The sequence below is a fragment of the Dipteris shenzhenensis genome, chromosome 14 (genome assembly GCF_047967505.1).
Source record: "Dipteris shenzhenensis isolate YYH24624 ecotype China chromosome 14, Dip_SZ_1.0, whole genome shotgun sequence".
In the NCBI taxonomy this organism is placed as follows: domain Eukaryota; kingdom Viridiplantae; phylum Streptophyta; class Polypodiopsida; order Gleicheniales; family Dipteridaceae; genus Dipteris; species Dipteris shenzhenensis.
The window spans coordinates 47549592-47571721 of NC_141609.1; positions in this window are offsets into that span (position 1 = coordinate 47549592).

Sequence of the window (22130 nt, forward strand, 5' to 3'; positions counted from 1 at the left end):
TGCATGGTTGATCAAGCATAACACACCGTTTTTGCCTTAGTGTCATGCACAATCATATAAAAACACGGCCATAGGTGTGTTATTCAAATAAGTACTTATCAGATGGGGGCTCCACTTTGCACGCAAGTCCGTTTTAAGTACATTGAGGTGCGTGCAAAGTATTGTCACCATCGGATATGATTTGCATGGTCGATCACGCATTATACACCATTTTTTCCCTAGTGGTATGCACATCCGCAAAAAAACACGCCCTTGGGTATGTTATCTGACCAAGTACTTATCGGATGGATGTGCCTCTTTGACAACATTTTAATAACAACTAGGTTGAGGTATAGGAAAAGTATTATGCCCATCGGATATGCTTTGCATGGTCGATCGAGCATTAAATACCATTTTTGCCTTAGTGCCATGCACATCCGTAAAAAAACACGCTGCTAGGTGTGTTATCCGATCAAGCACTTATGCGATGGGAATGCCACTTTGCATGTAAGTCAATTCCACCTAGTTGAAGGTGTGTGCAAAGTATCGTGCCCATCGGATATGCTTTGCATGGTCAATCGAGCATTAAATTCCATTTTTGCCTTAGTGCCATGCACATTCGTAAAAAAACACACTGCTAGGTGTGTTATCTGATCAAGCACTTATGCGATGGGCGTGCCACTTTGCATGTAAGTCAATTACACCTAATTGAAGGTGTGTGCAAAGTATTGTGTTCATCGGATATGCTTTGTATTGTCGATCGAGCATAACACACCGTTTCTGCCTTAGTGTCATGCACAACCATATAAAAATACGGCCATAGGTGTGATATTCAAATAAGTACTTATCAGATGGGGGATCCACTTTGCACGCAAGTTCGTTTCAACTACGTTGAGGTGCATGCAACGTATTGTCACCATCGAATATGATTTGCATGGTCGATCACGCATTATACACCATTTTTTTCCTAATGATATGCACATCCGCAAAAAAACACGCCATTAGGTGTGTTATTTGACCAAGTACTTATCGGATGGGTGTGCCTCATTGAGAACATTTCAATACCACCTAGGTTGAGGCGTACGAAAAGTTTTGTGCCCATCGGATATCCTTTGCATGGTCTATTGAGCATTAAATACTATTTTTACTCTAGTGTCATGCACATCCGTCAAAAAACACGTTTCTAGGTATGTTATAGGATCAAGCACTTATGGGATGGGCATGCCACTTTGCATGTAAGTTGATTCTAGCTAGTTGAAGGTGTGTGCAAAGTATCGTGCCCATCGGATATGCTTTGCATGGTCGATCGAGCATTAAATACCATTTTTGCCTTAGTGCCATGCACATCCGTAAAAAAACACGCTGCTAGGTGTGTTATCTGATCAAGCACTTATGCGATGGGCGTGCCACTTTGCATGTAAGTCAATTACACCTAGTTGAAGGTGTGTGCAAAGTATTGTATTCATCGGATATGCTTTGCATTGTCGATCAAGCATAACACACCGTTTTTGCCTTAGTGTCATGCACAACCATATAAAAACACGGCCATAGGTGTGTTATTCAAATAAGTACTTATCAGATGGGGGCTCCACTTTGCACGCAAGTCCGTTTTAACTACATTGAGGTGCGTGCAAAGTATTGTCACCATCGGATATGATTTGCATGGTCGATCACGCATTATACACCATTTTTTTCCTAATGATATGCACATCCGCAAAAATACACGCCATTAGGTGTGTTATCTGACCAAGTACTTTTCGAATGGGTGTGCCTCATTGAGAACATTTCAATACCACCTAGGTTAAGGCGTAAGAAACGTTTTGTGTCCATCGGATATGCTTTGCATGGTCGATCGAGCATTAAATACTATTTTTGCTCTAGTGTCATGCACATCCGTCAAAAAACACGTTGCTAGGTATGTAATCCAATCAAGCACTTATGGGATGCGCTGCCGCTTTGCATATAAGTCTATTCCACCTAGTTGAAGGTGTGTGCAAAGTATCGTGCCCATCGGATATGCTTTGCATGGTGGATTGAGCATTAAATACCATTTTTGCCTTAGTGCCATGCACATCTGTAAAAAAACACGCTACTAGGTGTGTTATCTGACCAATTACTTATCGGATGGGTGTGCCTCATTGCGAACATTTCAATACCACCTAGGTTGAGGCATACGAAAAGTTTTGTGCCCATCGGATATGCTTTGCATGGTCGATGGAGCATTAAATACAATTTTTGCTCTAGTGTCATGCACATCCGTCAAAAAACACGCTTCTAGGTATGTTATCCGATCAAGAACTTATGGGATGGGCGTGCCACTTTGCATGTAAGTCGATTCCACCTAGTTGAAGGTGTGTGCAAAGTATTGTGCCCATCGGATATGCTTTGCATTGTCGATCAAGCATAAAACACCGTTTTTATCTTAGTGTCATGCACATTCGTAAAAAAACGCAGTCCTAGATGTGTTATTCAAACTAGTACTTATCGGATAAGGGCTCCAATTTGCATGCAAGTCCGTTTCCACTAGGTTGAGGTGTGTGCAAAGTATTGTCACCATCGGATATGATTTGCATGGTTGATCACGCATTATACACCGTTTTTTTCCTAGTGGTATGCACATCCGCAAAAAAACACGCCCTTAGGTATGTTATCTGACCAAGTACTTATCGGATGGGTGTGCCTCTTTGACAACATTTTAATACCACCTAGGTTGAGGTATGAGAAAAGTATTATGCCCATCGGATATGCTTTGCATGGTCGATCGAGCAGTAAATACCATTTTTGCCTTAGTGCCATGCACATCCGTAAAAAAACACGCTCCTAGGTGTGTTATCCGATCAAGCACTTATGCGATGGGAATGCCACTTTGCATGTAAGTCAATTCCACCTAGTTGAAAGTGTGTGAAAAGTATTGTGCCCATCAGATATCCTTTGCATGGTCAATCGAGTATTAAATACTATTTTTAGTCTAGTGTCATGCACTTCCGTCAAAAAACACGCTGCTAGGTATGTTATCCAATCAAGCACTTATGGGATGGGTGTGCCACTTTGCATGTAAGTCGATTCTACCTAGTTGAAGGTGTGTGCAAAGTATTGTGCCCATCGGATATGATTTGCATTGTCGATCAAGCATAAAACACCGTTTTTATCTTAGTGTCATGCACATTCGTAAAAAAACGCAGTCCTAGATGTGTTATTCAAACTAGTACTTATCGGCGGATGGGGGCTCTAGTTTGCACGCAAGTCCGTTTCAACTAGTTTGAGGTGTGTGCAAAGTATTGTCACCTTCGGATATGATTTGCATGGTTGATCAAGCATAACACACCGTTTTTGCCTTAGTGTCATGCACAATCATATAAAAACACGGCCATAGGTGTGTTATTCAAATAAGTACTTATCAGATGGGGGCTCCACTTTGCACGCAAGTCCGTTTTAAGTACATTGAGGTGCGTGCAAAGTATTGTCACCATCGGATATGATTTGCATGGTCGATCACGCATTATACACCATTTTTTCCCTAGTGGTATGCACATCCGCAAAAAAACACGCCCTTGGATATGTTATCTGACCAAGTACTTATCAGATGGATGTGCCTCTTTGACAACATTTTAATAACAACTAGGTTGAGGTATAGGAAAAGTATTATGCCCATCGGATATGCTTTGCATGGTCGATCGAGCATTAAATACCATTTTTGCCTTAGTGCCATGCACATCCGTAAAAAAACACGCTGCTAGGTGTGTTATCCGATCAAGCACTTATGCGATGGGAATGCCACTTTGCATGTAAGTCAATTCCACCTAGTTGAAGGTGTGTGCAAAGTATCGTGCCCATCGGATATGCTTTGCATGGTCGATCGAGCATTAAATTCCATTTTTGCCTTAGTGCCATGCACATTCGTAAAAAAACACACTGCTAGGTGTGTTATCTGATCAAGCACTTATGCGATGGGCGTGCCACTTTGCATGTAAGTCAATTACACCTAGTTAAAGGTGTGTGCAAAGTATCGTGCCCATCGGATATGCTTTGCATTGTCGATCAAGCATAACACACCGTTTTTTGCCTTAGTGTCATGCACAACCATATAAAAACACGGCCATAGGTGTGTTATTCAAATAAATATTTATCATATGGGGGCTCCACTTTGCACGCAAGTCCGTTTTAACTACGTTGAGGTGCGTGCAAAGTATTGTCACCATCGGATATGATTTGCATGGTCGATCACGCATTATACATCATTTTTTTCCTAATGACATGCACATTCACAAAAAAACACGCCATTAGGTGTGTTATCTGACCAAGTACTTATTGGATGGGTGTGCCTCATTGAGAACATTTCAATACCACCTAGGTTGAGGCGTACGAAAAGTTTTGTGCCCATCGGATATCCTTTGCATGGTCTATCGAGCATTAAATACTATTTTTACTCTAGTGTCATGCACATCCGTCAAAAAACACGTTTCTAGGTATGTTATAGGATCAAGCACTTATGGGATGGGCATGCCACTTTGCATGTAAGTCGATTCTACCTAGTTGAAGGTGTGTGCAAAGTATTGTGCCCATCGGATATGCTTTGCATTGTCGATCAAGCATAAAACACCATTATTGCCTTAGTGTCATGCATAATCGTCAAAAAACACGATCGTAGGTGTATTTTTCAAACAAGTACTTATCGGATGGGGATGCCACTTTGCACACAAGTCAATACTGCCTAGGTTGAGGAACGTGTAAAGTCTTGTGTCCATTGGATATGCTTTGCATAGTCTGTCTCACATGATACACCATTTTGTTCCTAGTGTTATGCACAATCGTCATAAAATACATAGGAGGTGTGTTATCCGAACAAGTACTTATGAGATGGGTGCACCACTTTGTATGCAAGTCAATAAGACCTAGGTTGAGGAGTGTACAAAGTTTTGTGCCCATTGGAGAAATGTAGATGCGATAATATTAGAAAATTCTCGGTATATGTATAGGGGTGTGTGTGTGTGGCAAACAATTTTGGCACAAAGTAAACACCTAGTGCACAAATTATGCACTTCATACCTTGAGTAAATAAGCTTGTTGATGAGGATAAATATACCCTTGAATAAAAGCACAGTTGTTGTATGACCACAATAGGATCGCTTTGACACCTGTGATTTTGCCCATATGTAAGTTTACAAATAGTATAAAAAATCATGTAATAATATATTAATAGTTTGCAAATGTGTATAGCAAGTGAGTAATGGGAAGTGGAAGTGGGAATGAGGAGGGAGGAGTGGAATAGGATAGGGAAGTAATAAGGGTGTATGATAATTAGTATAAAAAATAGTATAATAATATATTAATAGTTTTTAAATGGCAAGTGAGTAATGGGAAGTGGAAGTGAGAGTGGGGAGGGAAGAATGGAATGGGAGAGGGGAAGGTAATAGGGGAGTAGGCTAATAAGGGAGTGAAATGAGTGAGGAAGTTAATAGGGGATGAAAAAGAGGAGGGTGAGATGGGGAAATATGGGATTTTGGAAAATGGGACGTGGTGGAAATGTGGGATGGGAGTGGTGGCAATGGGGAGGAAGAAGAAATGGATGGATGGGAGGAGGGCTAATGGATGAGGGATGGGGGTTCAATAGGAGAGGGGGAGTAATGGGAGCCAATGGGAGAGGAGATAAATGAAAAGCCAATAGGAGAGAGGGGAGGAATGGAAAGCCAATAGGAGAGGAGGAGGAAAACCTAATTTTTCTTATATATAGTCTTCCTTCATTCATTCTTTCTCCCCTCATTTCATTCAAGCAAGAAAGCAAGGACGATCAAGAGAGCAAGGAAGGAAGAGCAAGAAAGCAAGAAAGAGCAAACTTACAAACTGTTTCCAGGTACTTGCAAACTTTTTTTTCTAGTTTCTTTTTTAAAATTTGAAGAGAGAGAAATTAGAGAGAGAAAGGTTCAGGGGAGGGGAGGGAGGAGGAAGGGAGGGAAGGAAGAGGGTGGGACGGGAGGGAGGAGGAAGGGAGGGGAAGAAGGGGCAAAGAGGGAGGTGGGTGTGAGGGAACAGGGTGGGAGGGGAGGCTGGCGCGGCGGGTGGGAGGGAAGCGGGTGGGTGCAGAGGGGGGCTGAGAGGAGGAGGAGGGAGCGGCTGAGAGGGGGAGGGGGGGGCGCAGCTGAGAGGAGGGGGGAGCGGCTGAGAGGGGGAGGGAGGGGGGCGCGGCTGAGGGGGGGAGGGGGGGGGAGGGTGAAGAGGGGGGGCTGGCGGCCGCGGCCGCGGCCGCCAGCCAGGGAGGGTGAGGGAGCGGCTGAAGGGGGGGAGGAGGGAGGGGGGGAGGGGGGGAGGAGGGGGAGGGGGGGGTGCGGTGAAGAGGGGGGGCTGGCGGCCGCGGCCGCCAGCTCGGGAGGGTGGGGGAGTGGCTGAGGGGGGGAAGCGGGGGTGGGAGAGGGGTTCCAAAAGGGGGGGGGCGGGTGAAGAGGGGGGGAGAGGGGGAGGGAGGGGGGCGCGGCTGAGGGGGGGAGGGGGGGGAGGGTGAAGAGGGGGGGCTGGCGGCCGCGGCCGCCAGCCAGGGAGGGTGAGGGAGCGGCTGAAGGGGGGGAGGAGGGAGGGGGGGCGCGGCTGAGAGGGGGAGGGGGGGGGCGCGGTGAAGAGGGGGGGCTGGCGGCCGCGGCCGCCAGCCCGGGAGGGTGGGGGAGCGGCTGAGGGGGGGAAGGGGGGGTCGCGGCCGCCAGCCCGGGAGGGTGGGGGAGCGGCTGAGGGGGGGAAGGGGGGGTGGGGGAGGGGTTGCGAAAGGGGGGGGCGGGTGAAGAGGGGGGGACTAGGTGAGAGGAGGGGGGGGGGGCTGGCGGCCGCGGCCGCCAGCCAGGGAGGGTGGGTTCCGAAAGGGGGAGGGGAGAGCGAAGAGAGGGGGGCTGGGTGAGAGGAGGGGGGGGGGGCTGGCGGCCGCGGCCGCCAGCCCAGGGAGAGAGGAGAGGGGTTTGCGAAGGGGTTGGGTGAGAGGAGAGGGGGGGGGGGGGCTGGGTGAGAGGAGGGGGGGGGGGCTGGCGGCCGCGGCCGCCAGCCAGGGAGGGTGGTGAAGGGGGGATGGGTGGGTCGCGAAGGGGGGGGGGGGGGAGGGTGAAGACCCCCTGGGTGAGAGGGGGGGAGGGGGCTGGCGGCCGCGGCCGCCAGCCAGGGAGGGTCAAGGGGGGGGATGGGTGGGTTGCGAAGGGGGGGCGGGAGTGTGAGGGGGGGGGTGGGTGAGAGGAGGGGGGGGGCTGGCGGCCGCGGCCGCCAGCCTAGGGAGAGAGGAAGGAGAGGGGGGGGGGGCTGGGTGAGAGGAGGGGGGGGGCTGGCGGCCGCGGCCGCCAGCCAGGGAGCGTGAAGGGGGGGGATGGGTGGGTTGGGAAGGGGGGGGGGAGGGTGAAGAGGGGGAGGGGCTGGGTGAGAGGAGGGGGGGGAGGGGTGGGGGGTGGGTGAGAGGAGGGGGGGGGCTGGCGGCCGCGGCCGCTAGCCTAGGGAGAGAGGAAGGAGAAGGGGGTGGGGGGTGGGTGAGAGGAGGGGGGGGGCTGGCAGCCGCGGCCGCCAGCCTAGGGAGAGAGGAAGGAGAAGGGGGGGGGGGTTGGGTGAGAGGAGGGGGGGGGGCTGGCGGCCGCGGCCGCCAGCCAGGGAGCGTGAAGGGGGGGGATGGGTGGGTTGGGAAGGGGGGGGAGGGTGAAGAGGGTCAGAGGAGGGGGGGGGGGGCTGGCGGCCGCGGCCGCCAGCCCAGGGAGAGAGGAGAGGGGGGGGGCTGGGTGAGAGGAGGAGGGAGAGAGGAGAGGGGGGGGGGGCTGGCGGCCGCGGCCGCCAGCCAGGGAGGGTGAAGGGGGGGGATGGGTGGGTTGCGAAGGGGGGGGGGTGGGTGAGAGGAGGGGGGGGGGCTGGCGACCGCGGCCGCCAGCCCAGGGAGTGAGGAGAGGGGGGGGCTGGCGGCCAGCCCCAGGGAGGGCGGAGGGGGAGCTGGGTGAGAGGAGGGGGGGGTCGCCAAGGAAGGAGGGAGGGGGGGCCAAAGGGAGAGTGGGGAAGAGGGTGGAAAGGTTGGGGGGGTCGCCTAGGGGGGTGGGAAAAAGGGAGGAAGGTTAAAAGGGGGTAGGGGGAAAAAGGGGTAGGGGAGGAAGAGGTTAGGCGACGGGAGAGGGGAAGGGTAGCAAGAGGGAAGGGGGATTTTGGGGAAGGAGGGAGAGCGGAGGGAAGGGAGGAGTTTTGGCGGCGGAGGGAGGGGAGGGAAGGAGGTTGGAGGAGAGGATTGGGTCGAGGGATGGATGGAGGGAAGGAGAGGAGAGAGAGGAGAGAGAGAGAAGGAGAGAGAGAGATGGGAGAGGAGGATTTGACTTACTATCACGAGCAAGAACGAAAAATAAGATTTGACTTACGAGAAGAATGAAAAGGACTTACGAGAATGAAAAGGACTTACATGAAAAGGACTTACGAGAATGAAAAGGACTTACGAGAATCGAGAAGAATGTTGAAGAAAGTATCAAGAAGAATGTTGAACATAAATTTGAATTCAAAAGGAATGTATAAGAAGAAAGTATAAGAAGAATGTTGAACACAAATTTGAATTCAAATTTATAATGAATTCAAATTTCCCTCTTTTTTTTGAAAATTCAAATTTATGTGTAGGAGTGGACTAGTTTTAACTCTCTCCTCGTTTCATTGAAGCAACCAAGAGCGGAAGAGAAAGGATAAGCCGAGCCTTACTTTTTTCACTTTTTCCAGGTACTTGCATTCTTTTTTATTCGTCTTGTAATTCTATTTCTTTACTTACAATTCTTTTCAATTAGTTTCTTGTTAAGGTTTTTGAGTTCTATTTCTTAAAATTCGTATTGTAATTCTTTTTCTTTACTTATAATTCTTTTTCAATTAGTTTATTCTTAAAGTTTTTGAGGAGGGTGGTCTTTTAGAAGGCATTACAATTCTTTTTAAATTAGTTTCTTATTTGAGTTTTTGAGTTCTATTTTAATTAGTTTTTTATTTATATTCGAGTTTGTAAATTTGAGAAATGGGAGAACAGGGAGGGAGGGAAAGAGAGAAATTAAGAGAGAGAAGAGGGGCTCCTTAAGAGAGGGAGAGAGAGAGAGAGATTCACACAGAGAAGAGGGGCTCCTTAAATGAGAGAGAAGAGTAGGGAGGGAAAGAAAGAGAGAGGAGAGAGGCGGAGAGAGATTAAGAGAGAGAAGAGTAGGGAGGGAAAGAAAGAGAGAGAAGAGAGGCGGAGAGAGATTAAGAGAGAGAAGCTGGTAAAGAGAGAGGAGAGAGAGGGAGAGAGATTAAGAGAGAGAAGCGGGTCTCTTGGGGGCCGTGGCTACTTGAGGGAGGGAGAGAGTAGGGAGAGAGAGGGAGAGAGAAAGAGAGAGAGGGAGAGAGAGAAAGAGAGAGAGGGAGAGAGAGAGAAAGTTTATGGGAATGAACCGTGGCGAGAGGAGAGAGGAAAAGAGAGAGAGAGAGAGAAGAGAAGAGGGAGACTTAGGGAGAGAGAGGGAGAGAGAGAGAGAGAGAGAGAGAGAGGGAGAAGAGAAAGTTTATGGGAATGAAACGTGGCGAGAGGAGAGAGGAAAAGAGAGAGAGAGAGAGAAGAGAAGAGGGAGACTTAGGGAGAGAGAGGGAGAGAGAGAGAGAGAGAGAGAGAGGGAGAGAGAGAGAGAGAGGAATGAAACTTCTGTGCTAGAGGGAGAGAGAGGGAGAGAGAGAATAAGTGGGATGAGGATAGAGAGAAAAAAACTTAAGAGTTGTCAAAGAGAGAGAGAGAGAGATTAAGAGAGAGAATGAGGTGTCTTGACTATGACTACAAGGAGATTTAGGAGGAGAGAGAGAGAGAGAGAGAGAAAGTAAAGAGAGTTTTATATATTTACATCTTTTATATTATATTTTTAAATGAGAGAGAAGAGTAGGGAGAGAAAGAAAGAGAGAGGAGAGAGAGGGAGAGAGATTAAGAGAGAGAAGCCGGTCTCTTGGGGACCTTGGCTTCTCTTGGGGACCGTGGCTCCTTGAGGGAGGGAGAGAGTAGGGAGAGAGAGGGAGAGAGAGAGAAAGAGAGAGAGGGAGAGAGAGAGAAAGAGAGAGAGGGAGAGAGAAAGAGAGAGAGGGAGAGAGAGGGAGAGAGAGAGAGGAATGAAAAATACTTAAGAGTTATAGAGAGAGAGAGAGATTAAGAGAGAGAATGAGGTGTCTTGACTATGGCTGCAAAGAGATTTAGGAGTAGAGAGAGAGAGAGAGAGAGAGAGAGAGAGAAAGTAAAGAGAGTTTTATATATTTACATACTTTATATTATACTTTTAAAAATTTATAAAAGAGTGAATTTATGGTTTGTTTTGAAGGTGAGATAATGTTTTTATATATATTCATCTTTTAAATTGAAAAATGTTAACTTTTCTTTAGATACTTGTTCTTTATTTATATCACATGCAGGTTTAGCCTCTACATCATAACCCCTTCTTTTGCATATTTAAGCCTCTTAAACCCCAGCACATTAAAATGAACACAGAAAAAGAAATTATTTATTGCTTTTCTTCGCTTCGACGGTTGGTTTAGCATAGTTTAGCATAGATTAGATTGCCTTAGAGGAGAGACAATTCTCCAAGTTGCCAATCGAAGCCATGCTCAAATTTTTCTAACTAGTTCCTATTCGTTGTCAGTCCCTTCGCTCACATGCGGTTTAACACTCATAACATGCTATTAAATAAGACCTTTTACCATTTACCAAGAAGTTTATCAGTGGGCAGATTGCATGAGCAGATATCAGTGGACAGATTGCATGAGCAGATATCAGTGGACAGATTGCATATATCAGTGGACAGATTACATGTCATGGGACATATTGGAGCTTGATGATTATTGGTTATTTTTATTGCATTTGTATAAATATTTAAGCTCATTTATTGTCATAAAAATCCTTGTAAAGCCTTTTATGCTATTTTTTACATTTATTGTCATATGAAGCGCCTTGTAATAAACTCGACCATCCCGACCATTCACTAATTAACGAGTATCAGTGGGATGCATAAGTGGATATCATGTGGGCTCCATAAGTGGATATCAGTGGAACAGTTTTTAGGGGATAGATTGCAACAGTTGGGTATCAGTGCTCAGATATCAATGGATGGACAGATTACATGAATCTTCACGAAGATTGAAGCTTTATCACTAGACGACATTTTATATTACTTGTAAAGCTTTATTGGCTAATTCTTTTACATTTGTACAAATATTTAAGCCTTGTAAAGCCTTTTAAGCTATTTCCCACATTTATTGCCATATGAAGCCTTGTAAAGCCTTTTGGGCTATTTTCCACATTTATTGTATCAAGGGTTGTATATTGTACTTTACTTGTATGTATCTAAATTCTTCATTATCTTTTCTTGTAGGATTATGGAGCAATCAGCTAATGTGATGGCTATGCTAGATGACTCTGAGATCAGAGAATGGGTTTCTGATGTCACTTTGAATTTCAAAGGAAAGGAATATAGCCCCAATGGCTTTGGTAGGTGGACTCGATATCACATGGGTAGAAGAGCCTGGTTTCTTCATCAAAAGGAAAAGAGACTCTTTCTACTTATGTCAAAAAGGGAGTTCAATGGTGTTGAAGATCCATGGGATGCTACTTTCTTCAAAAAAGATATGACTTCAAGCCTTGTAGTAGGCATAATAATTCAGCGAAAAGACACCTTTGTGGATATTTTAACAAAGAGTTCAGATCCTGAAGTTGGCGGTATGCATTTTATTGTGTCAAGGAGAGACGCAAAGACCTTTGTGATGCCTCCTCCTCAACCATCAAAGTTTCCAGAGTTGCAAAGGGCATTGGAGACTCTTTCATATACTTGGGAGCAATTTCCTAGTGTGGTGGCAAAAAGGATGCATGCAAAGATAATGTTTGAATACTTTCAGGATGCAGAATATGCTCTCCATATGCAAGAATCATCACATGAAGGAGATCAAAAAGCTCAAACTTCAATGCAGGGACAAGAAGAACAGGCACACTGTCACAAACCTGTAGAACATGAGCGCAAACTTGTAGAGCCAGAAATGGTGAATGTAACTAAGGATGATGAAAAACAAGCCTTGAGTGCACGGGAATTAGCAAAAATTGAAGAAGATCAAGGTCGATCCACTGCAGTTATGCTAGAAGCTCTTGCTAGCAAACCACGACGTGAATTGCAAAAGGCTAGTACTGCAAGAGCCACGGTTCCAAGCAGTAAGAAAAGACATCGTCCTACTGTAGAGAAAGATAATGTGGATGAAAAACGGTCAAAAAAAGAGAAAGATGAAGAAGACTCAGAATCCGAGGCTGAAGATGATCAAGATGAACTCACATCAATTAAAAATCTTAATCTGCGTCTTAATGAAGCAGTTACAGATGATGATGTGGGATATATCTGGGGTCAAAGGACGTGGTTTGTGAATGCCAAAGATGTGGAAGCTGCAGCTCTGTTTACTAATAGCCGAAGCCTTGATATATCCTATGCAATGCAAATATACGAGGCTTTGAGAGATGGTAAGAAACCTGTGGCAAGTAATGTGGTCTTGCGCCCAATAATGTTTTGTCCAACCAAAAATAGTTTTCTGGATCAAATAACATTTACAGGGCCTACACATTTCGAGGAGATCTTCAGTCAATTCTTTAAAAACACTCTAAAAAATATTCCACATGAACAAGGCGAAGAGGCACAAGGAGAGAATATGCTAAAGGAAGTCAAGAAGGAATTTCTCCTTCATTGCAGATTCCAGCCCATTGATGGTTAACATTGGGCTTATGCTTGTAATCGGATCGCAAGGGAAGCAAAGGAGGGCAAAAGACTCACTCCAGAACAATTTGTAAAGATAAGCTCATTCCATTATTATCCTGCAACGATCTGTATATTCAAGCATGAGATTAAGTATTTGATTGAGTCCGAAAGACTTAATCATTATGTCCATGGAAAGCGTAAGATATCCTCAACATCAGAGGTCTTACAGAAGGCAAGGGTGATATGGACAACATTTGGTTCCCCAAATCCTGATTTGAAGCGAAAGGTCACAAAAGCAGACGCCGACACACTCACAAACTTTTATACTTCTTTGAGTGCAGTTGTGCCTAGGGGAACCCAAGAGCGGGAAGAAAGTATGACAAGCCTCAAGGTGGTGAGGGACAGATATGCCGACTATACTTCTATCATCTTTCGTCCTGTTGAAGTGTTCAATGAGATGCTTGAAACGTGCATTGCTTGTGAGCGTGGACAGCTGACCTATGAAGCTCCTTTGTTTATCTCCGGCAAGTCAAAGGTAATGGATAAGAAGGAGTTGACGGCAAGGATGTGGAGGCCTGTAAAGTACTTACCTGATAAGTATGCATCCATGGCAGCACAAAGAATTTTAAAGAAAGAATGGTTTTTTGGAAAAAAAGACAAAGACCACTGCATGGAAGAATGCATCAATGTACAGGTGAGGCGTGATGCAGTGCATAGTGCCATCAAGTATTTGCTGTCAGAGAAACAAATTCCACTTACTCATTGCAACATTGACTATAATGTGGTGAAGCATATAGCTTCTTTGTCAACACCCAAGGTAAAGCTATGGGCCAACAGGTGGATTAAAAAGGATGAAGATGGGTCGGAAATAGTAACCTCTTATATGAGAAAAGAGATCCCACAACAGGTGGTTGCATATGTGGAAAGATTAATCAGCGAGATAAGAATGCCAACAGATATGCACCAAAGCTTTCAATTCAATGTAGAGTTTTCGTCAGAGTCTGGAAAGCTTGTCAACTTCAGGGGAGTCTCAGAAGATGACTTCTTTAAGAATGAGTCAGCATGGGATAAGCCACAACTATTCTTTATCAATGAAGTTTCTAGCGATGATATCCATAACTTCATTGATAGAATAGTATATACCACCATTAGCAAAGTGGCGATTTGTAACATTGTCATATTTGTTGATAAAAAAGACAAAGAAGCCATGCAGGTTACTCTAGAGCGAGCATATTCATCAGATTTGAAGATCTATAGTGGTGTTTATGCAGCAAAGAGAGGCAAGAGAGAATGTGGCATAGCGATTCAAACTCTTGAATCATTCTTTCTATGTATGCGGAGTCCCAACCCTGATCACTCTTTACAAAAGAACATAAGAGGGAATTCAAATAATTTGAGATTGATGCTAGAAGAGCAAGATATTCCCAGGTCCATACATTATCAAAAAAACAACTACGGAAGTCCTGCAAAAAGTGGGAGTCTCTTGCTTACCATGATGGAGAATTTGCTGCCGGCAGGTTGGGAGGTCACCTTGTGCAGGATGGGATATTTATTTGAGGATCTCCTAAGAAAAGGCAACTCCACCAATATTATTGAAAATAAGCATTTCATGGCCTATTTCCAGCTTCAAGCAGATCTAACCACAGGCTATGAAAAAGAGATAGACCACAAGGACACCGATGACATGGATGATTACCTTGAAGATCATAATGTCCCAGTTGTTAATGATGAAAAGATGGACTTACATGACCCATTCACAGAGAGGTTGGTGGATGAAGACAAATATGATGATGCCCTCTTTGATAATTATGGCTCGCAGGGTTATGAAAAAAGGCCACTACGACAATACTTAGCGGTATGAACTCTCTATTTCTCAACTAAATACAATTTTTTAAATAAGATTTAAATTTAAAGATAATGACTCTAATCTCTCATATTTATTTACAGGCAATAGAGGGAGAAGAAATGGATGAAGTCAATATGGAGGCACTCCCTTCCACTTCAACAATGCAACCACCTCTAAATTTGATTGAAAAATCAAATTTAGCTGCATTAGATAAAATGGAGAGCTCATTTCAAGTTAAGATCGTTTTGAAACGAGAACCTCAGTATTTAAGCTTTGGTAGAGAGGAGGTTTCAATCCTCTCCAATCCTTTAAAAGAGGTTAATGACAATGTTATCTTGGCCATTCTCAGGTAATGTTTATTTATTTATTGCTACTTCAATAAGCTAACATTTGTTTATTTATTCACAGTTCAGTTATATATCAGTTTCCTAGTGCAGAATGCAAATCAATTCTATGAGCTAATGTTTGTTTATTTCTTGGTGCAGTGTAGTTATTTCTCAACTTCCTAGTACAGTGCAGCATCGTGTCTACATGCTCGATGCTCTCCTTTCTTCTATTCTTAGCTCTCCTCAAAAGACTATAGAAGATGTTTGTACCTGGTTAAGCCCTTTGAATTTAGATGGGGTGCGAGTCATCTTAATGCCTTATCATGAGGCGTAAGTATCAACTCTAACCTTATTTTTACTATTTCTTTGGCAAGTTTGTGTAAAACAATAATCATTTTTATTCTGGTCGTGTAGCTCACATTGGAGTCTGATCTTCTGGGACCTTGAACTCAACCATTTATGGTTTGTGAATTCAATAGAAGGCTATCATGCCAACTCCCCAAGGTAATTATTCTCTTAATATTTTTGATACTTTCTTATTTTGTATCTTATGATCATGACATATTAATATATTTCATATGTCATGCTGGACAGTGCTGCATATCGGCTAGTATCTGCTGTCAGAACAACCACGGAGCAACAAGATCAAGTAGAATTCAAAAGACGTCTGCCAGTGGAGCAAAAAGATGGACACAGTTGTGGGTGGAGAGTCGCCTACAACTGCATGTTGTTTCTTAGAGAGATTTTTGATCTGGAGTTACCAGTCAAAATGGAATCATATACAAAAGCTGATCTGCTAGCATTTCGGGCTGAGAGTATTCAGCATCTAATTACTACCATTGGGAAACAACATAAAAATATGACTACATTGCAGCATGTATAAAACCTTATCTTTATACTTGTATACTTGTTCCAGCCTTTAATTGGGATGTATAAATCTCATAACTTTTTTATATTTTCCTCCAAAAGGAGAAGAGAATGAGTTTAATGAAAGCATACTATCTTTATACTTTTATAATTATTTAAACCATTAATTTTATTTGGGATGTATAAATCTCATAACTTGTCTAATGAAAGCATGCTATCTTTATACTTCTATGATTATTTAAACCATTATTTTTATTTGGGATGTGTAAATCTCATAACTTTTTAAATTTTTCATCCAAGAGAAGGAGAGACTCACTCTAATGAAAGCATGTATGAAACCTTTTTAAATTTTTGCTCCAAGCAGAGGAGAGACTTACACTAATGAAAGCATATATGAAACCTTATCTGCTTGTTTAAGCCTTTATTTGGGATGTGTACATCGCATAACTTTTTTATATTTTTATGGCAGAAGGAGGATGTGGAGGACATAGCAAGTGAAGAAGAATACGATGTAGACTACTCCCTCAATAAGATGAGTCATAAAAATATGAATCTATTGGAGCAGATTGGAAGTTCATTCACTGCTATGTTGTTAATTCGACAACAACCTCATTTTTTTGAATTTGGTGAAGAAGAGATTTCAATCCTCTTGAATCCTAAGAATGAGGTTAATGTCAAAGTCATTACAACCATCCTCAGGTTTGATGCAGCCTTTTCCTTGGCTTTATACTTTGCTTATTTTGATTAAACCCAAGAAGCTAATACTTTTTTTTTAAATATAGCAATGTTATAGCAAATTTTCCGCAAAATATACAAAGTGTTTCATATATGCTCGATCCTCGTATTTCGGAAGTGCTTATCAACAAAGAAGAAACCATAGAGAATGTTTGCAAGTGGTTGAAGCACATTCCTATGAATGACGCACGAGTTATTTTTACTGCATATTATGAGAAGTAAGCATCAAACCCTACTTGTTTTTTCTATTGCATTTGCTAGAATTGTCTCAAACACAGTAATTATTCTTTATTGATAATGCAGCTCACATTGGAGTTTGGTAGTCGTGGACATCCTTGCGAAGAAGTGCTTCTTTGCAAACTCAATGACATCCGTCCATGGCAATGTGTTAGAGTAAGTATAGACTACACTTGTTGTCACTTCTTGACATGTAGATTGATATGCAATGCACATATTCACTGTTGTTATATGTTTTGATATGCAGATCAGCTCGAAAATTAGTAGATGCTATCGACATGCTATCGACATAGTAATGCGGCAATGTGACTTGGCACAACAAATAGAGTATATAACATGTCAGGTATCACATCAAGATAATAGCCACATCTATAATTGTGGATGGAGGGTGGGCTACAATTGCTTTTTGGTACTTGGTCAAATTTTTGAGATGCAAAATGACACCACACTATCAACATATATGGATTTGCATCTCTATGCATTTATAACATGTACCATTCGAGCAATCATTGATTGCAAAATGAATGCCATCAAAGAGTCAAAGAGGATAGATGACCTCAACTCTACAAACATGGCCTCATTAAAAGAATTGGGAAGCTCTTTTAATGTTAGGGTTATGATTCAACATAGACCTCAGTATCTTGAATTTGGGGGAGAAGAGATTTCAATTCTCTCTAGAGCTTCAAATGAGGTCAATAACAACGTTATGATGGCCATTCTCAGGTTTGATACAAACTTTTTCTCTATTTGATAATTCAATATTTTGATTTAATCTAATAAGCTAATAAGCTAATATTCATTTATTTTGATTAAATCTAATAAGCTAATATTCATTTATTTGTTGGTGCAGTATAGTTATCTCACGATTTGGTAGAGTCGTACAAAATCGTGCGTATATGTTGGATTCCCTCCTTTCTCCTATACTTAGCGATAGCAGAAAGACAATAGCCGATGTTTGTAAATTATTACAGCCTTTACATTTACATGGCGTGCGAGTCCTATTTATGGCATATCATGAGATGTAAGTATCATGGCAACCTTTATTTTCATCTTGTACTGGCAACATTGTGTTAAATAATAATGGTTCTTAATTATTCGTGTAGGGAACATTGGAGTCTGGTGGTTTGGAACCTTGAAGACAACTATTGTTGGTTTGTTAACTCCATTGCAGGCTTTCATGGCTCAGTGCAAACGTAAGTATTCTATTAATCTGTTGTTACTTCTATATTATGTACCTTATGTGATAGATACACTAAGTTTTTTTAATATGTCACGATGAGCAGGTCGATTGAGAAGTTGGTATCTGCTATCAGAGAAATAGGACAGTACAAAGACTCGGTAGACTTCCAAAAGCATTTAGTAGTAGAGCAGGAAGATGGGCATAGTTGTGGGTGGAGAGTTGCCTACAACTGCATGTTGATTTTCAAAGAAATTTTCTCACTTATGCCACAGATCTCATCGGAAGACTCTTTGGAGCTCAAATATTCAGAGGAGGATATACAATTGTTTAGGGCTGAAATCATTCGAGACCTAATTGCTGCCATTAGAATACAACGTGCAACTGAAGCAATACCAGAGCTTCCCTTTAAGGAAGAGGAGACTGAGTCTACGATGAAAGCACTGCATACTACAGAAGAAGTAGAGACCCAATGTACACCTACAGCACCACAGCCTCCACTGGAAGCATCAGAAGAGTTGCCACCGCCTCCGCTTGCATTTAAGGAAGAGGATACTGAGTCTACTCCGAAAGCACTACATACTACAAAAGAAGTAGAGACCGAGTGTACATCTACAGTACCACAGCCTCCATTGGAAGCATCCGAAGAGTTGCCAGAGTCTCCACTAGAAGCATCACAAGAGTTGTGATGCATGTATGATGTTGTGTTTGTAGTTTTTGTTGATTATACACCAATTTGTGACTTATTACTTAAGTGGCATAATCATGATATTTATATAATTTCTTTATGCACACAATTTTATGATATGAATGTGTGATGATGTGATTATTTGGAAATAAATCCTTGTGTGATGGGAATTCTGATATGAATATTTGATGATGTAATATTTGTAATATATTTATTTCATGCACACAATTTTATGATATGAATGTGTGATGATGTGATTATTTGAAAATAAATCCTTGTGTGATGAGAATTTTGATATGAATATGTGATGATGTAATATTTGTAATATATTTCTTCATGCACACAATTTTATGATATGAATGTGTGATGATGTGATTATTTGGAAATAAATCCTTGTGTAATGAGAATTTCATTCAGTTGGACAGTCTCCACTCACTTAAAGTAGAGCATTCGCAATGCTTCTCTCACTTTATTCCAACCCTTATCCTTATCATCTCCACTCACTTAAAGTAGAGCATTCAATCTCCACTCGCTTTATTCCAACCCTTATCATAGTGAACACATCGTGCCACTCACTTTATTCCAACCCTTATCCTTATCGTAGTGAACACATCGTGCCTTAGTGCACTTGTATTCTTCCATCCTAGTATTTCCACAAACACTGTCTTATTTCTTACATCCTAGTCCTTCTGAGTAACTTGTATTCTTCTATCCTAGTCCTTCCGCAAACACTCTCAGAGTCTTCTTTCATCCATCCTGATAACCAAGTATCCTTCTGAGTAACTTGTATTCTTCTATCCTAGTCCTTCCGCAAACACTCTCAGAGTCTTCTTTCATCCATCCTGATAACCAAGTATTCTTCTATCCTAGTTCTTCCACAAACACTCTCTTCTTTCATCCATCCTAGTGCTTCTCATTAACTTGTATTCTTCTTGTATTCTTCTATCCTAGTCCTTCCGCAAACACTCTCAGAGTCTTCTTTCATCCATCCTGATAACCAAGTATTCTTCTATCCTAGTTCTTTTGCAGACACTCTCTTCTTTCTTGCATCCTAGTGCTTCTCATTAACTTGTATTCTTTTATCCTAGTCCTTCCGCAAACACTCTCAGAGTCTTCTTTCATCCATCTTGATAACCAAGTAATCTTCTATCCTAGTTCTTCCTCCGCAGACACTCTCTTCTTTCTTGCATCGTAGTCCATCTCCCTTTCTTTATCATCTCCCCACCCATGGATGTCCTTGGCATTGTCGAAGACGTGGAGTTCGGAATTAACAATGTCAAAGAATGGATTGCTGACCAAGGAGCACAGAGAGAGGCCAGAATTCGACAAGGTTCTCCTTTGACACACATGGAGAGAGAGGAATTTGCTGCACAAAGGCACGCAGAGAGGGAGGAGACTCTCAAGATAGCAGACAGTGAAAGACTTCTAAGACGTATGATAAAAGCACGACAAGATCTATTAGATTTCTTAAGTAACCTGCGTTATCGCAGCTCTCGTCATGGGCGATTTGATGCAGATGCTGAGAGAACAATAAGAGCCTCTCAGAGAAATTATAAAGAAACAATTTGTGATTGCTTAAACTTCTTCTTTGCATGTAATTATGTTGAGGATACAGCTGTGGAGGCAGTGAAGGATTGGGTTGTTGAGAAGATAAGAGAGACCAATGATGAGATCTTCTAGACTTAGATAAGAGAGACTGTATTAAGGTGTTTTTTGACACCATATGGCTTTGTATTAAGGTGTTTTTTGACACCATATGGCCTTGTATTAAGGTGTTTTTTGACACCATATGGCTTTGAGTAATATGATCTACTTCTTGTACAAATGTGATGTTAAGATGATGTTAAGAGAGACTGTATTAAGGTGTTTTTTGGCACCATATGGCTTTGAGTAATATGATCTACTTCTTTACAAATGTGATGTGCTCTTTTTGAAATGTACTCTAGTTTTCATAACATGTCACGCCATTTTTTCTAATTTGATTTTTTAAAATCTTACTTTTTTGTCTCTTTTAACAATGTGATGTACTCTATTTTTAACATCTCACGTCATTTTTTCTAATTTGATTTTTTTAAATCTTCCTTTTTGACTCAATGTTTTGTTTTATAAGAGCCTCTTTTTTTGAAATGTTTTATCCAGAATTATCTCACAAAATGAATTTGGACAGTGCAAGAGTCCAAAATTAATGAAATAGGTGTTATGCATCATGCATGCGTGTTCAAAAACATTGCGCACTCAATTTGCTTTTAGACTATGTGTCTCTCCAATGGATATAATGATACTTTGCATAAGAATTGCACTATGTTAGTGCAAGAGCGAGTCTATAATTATCATACCCAAATGATATCATTTAGTATATGGTTTGAAATGCATCTTTCTCGTTTCTTAGCATGCATATGACATGCAAGAGTGTTGAGAATGTGCTTCTTAGCTTATGTACTTGTTTTCGATGGGTATGATACTTTGTACAAAGGTTAAAATTAAGGCTTGTGCAAAGTATCAAACCATTAGTATACCAAGAGAGAAGAAATTCAAAGCTCATAGTTTCTTACCACTATGGAGTCATCATGCTCAATCCCTTCCTCTTTGTCAATGAGAATGGATCCAGAGGCCCATTAGGGGAGAATCGGGGTCTCAAAATGGCCTCATAAGGAATGGATTAAGAAATGGATTAGTCCTAATGAAAGGGCCAAGGTAGGTCCCAAAAATTCCTAACCCCCCCTCACCTAGGTGGGTTAAGCCCACAAGTGACCCCACCTCTTACACCTCTTACACAACTCTTACTCCTAGGTGGAAACCAAAAATTCCAAAATTCAAAAATTCAAAATTCAAACATTTGAATTTTGAATTCCCTCCCTCCTTCTCTCTCCTCCCTCCTTCCCTTCCCCTCCTCCCTCCCCCTCCCTCACTCCCCCTCCTCACTCCCTGCTCCCCCTCCCTCCTCCTTCGCCTCCCTCCCTCCCTCCTCCCCCTCCCCTCTCCTCCCCTCCCCCTCCTCACTCCCTCCTCCCCCTTCCTCCTCCTCCCCCTCCCTCCCTCCCTCCTCCATGCCTGCTCCTTCTGCCCTCCCCCACCTCCCTCCCCCATGCCTACTCCTCCTGCCCTCCCCCTCCCTCATCCTCCACTACTGTTCCTCCTCCCCCCTCGCTCCTACTCCTCCCTCCTCCCTCCTTCCTCCTCCATGCCTACTCCTCCTCACCCTCCACACCTGTTGGTTTGCCCCCCTTTCCTCCTCTTCAACTACTGGTCCTCCCTCCCCCATCCCTCCTCCTCCTCGCCCTCCCTCTTCTTGCATGCTGCTCCTTCAAGCCTGCATCTCCACACCTTCTCCTTCTCTACACTCCTTTAGTCATGGTACCATTCGAGGACATCTCCAACAAGTACCAGGTTCACTTAGAGTTGGAGGCTGAATATGCAAGCACACGTAGTCTAGGATTGAGGGGAGCTTCTAAAATCCACAGTCTTCATTCGCAAGGAAAGAAGCATCTCGACCTTTGGGTAGAAGGATCCTTGTATCCTTTAGATCCTGCCAACCAAAAGAGCCCTCCTTTCCATACAATGCATGAGCTAGTTC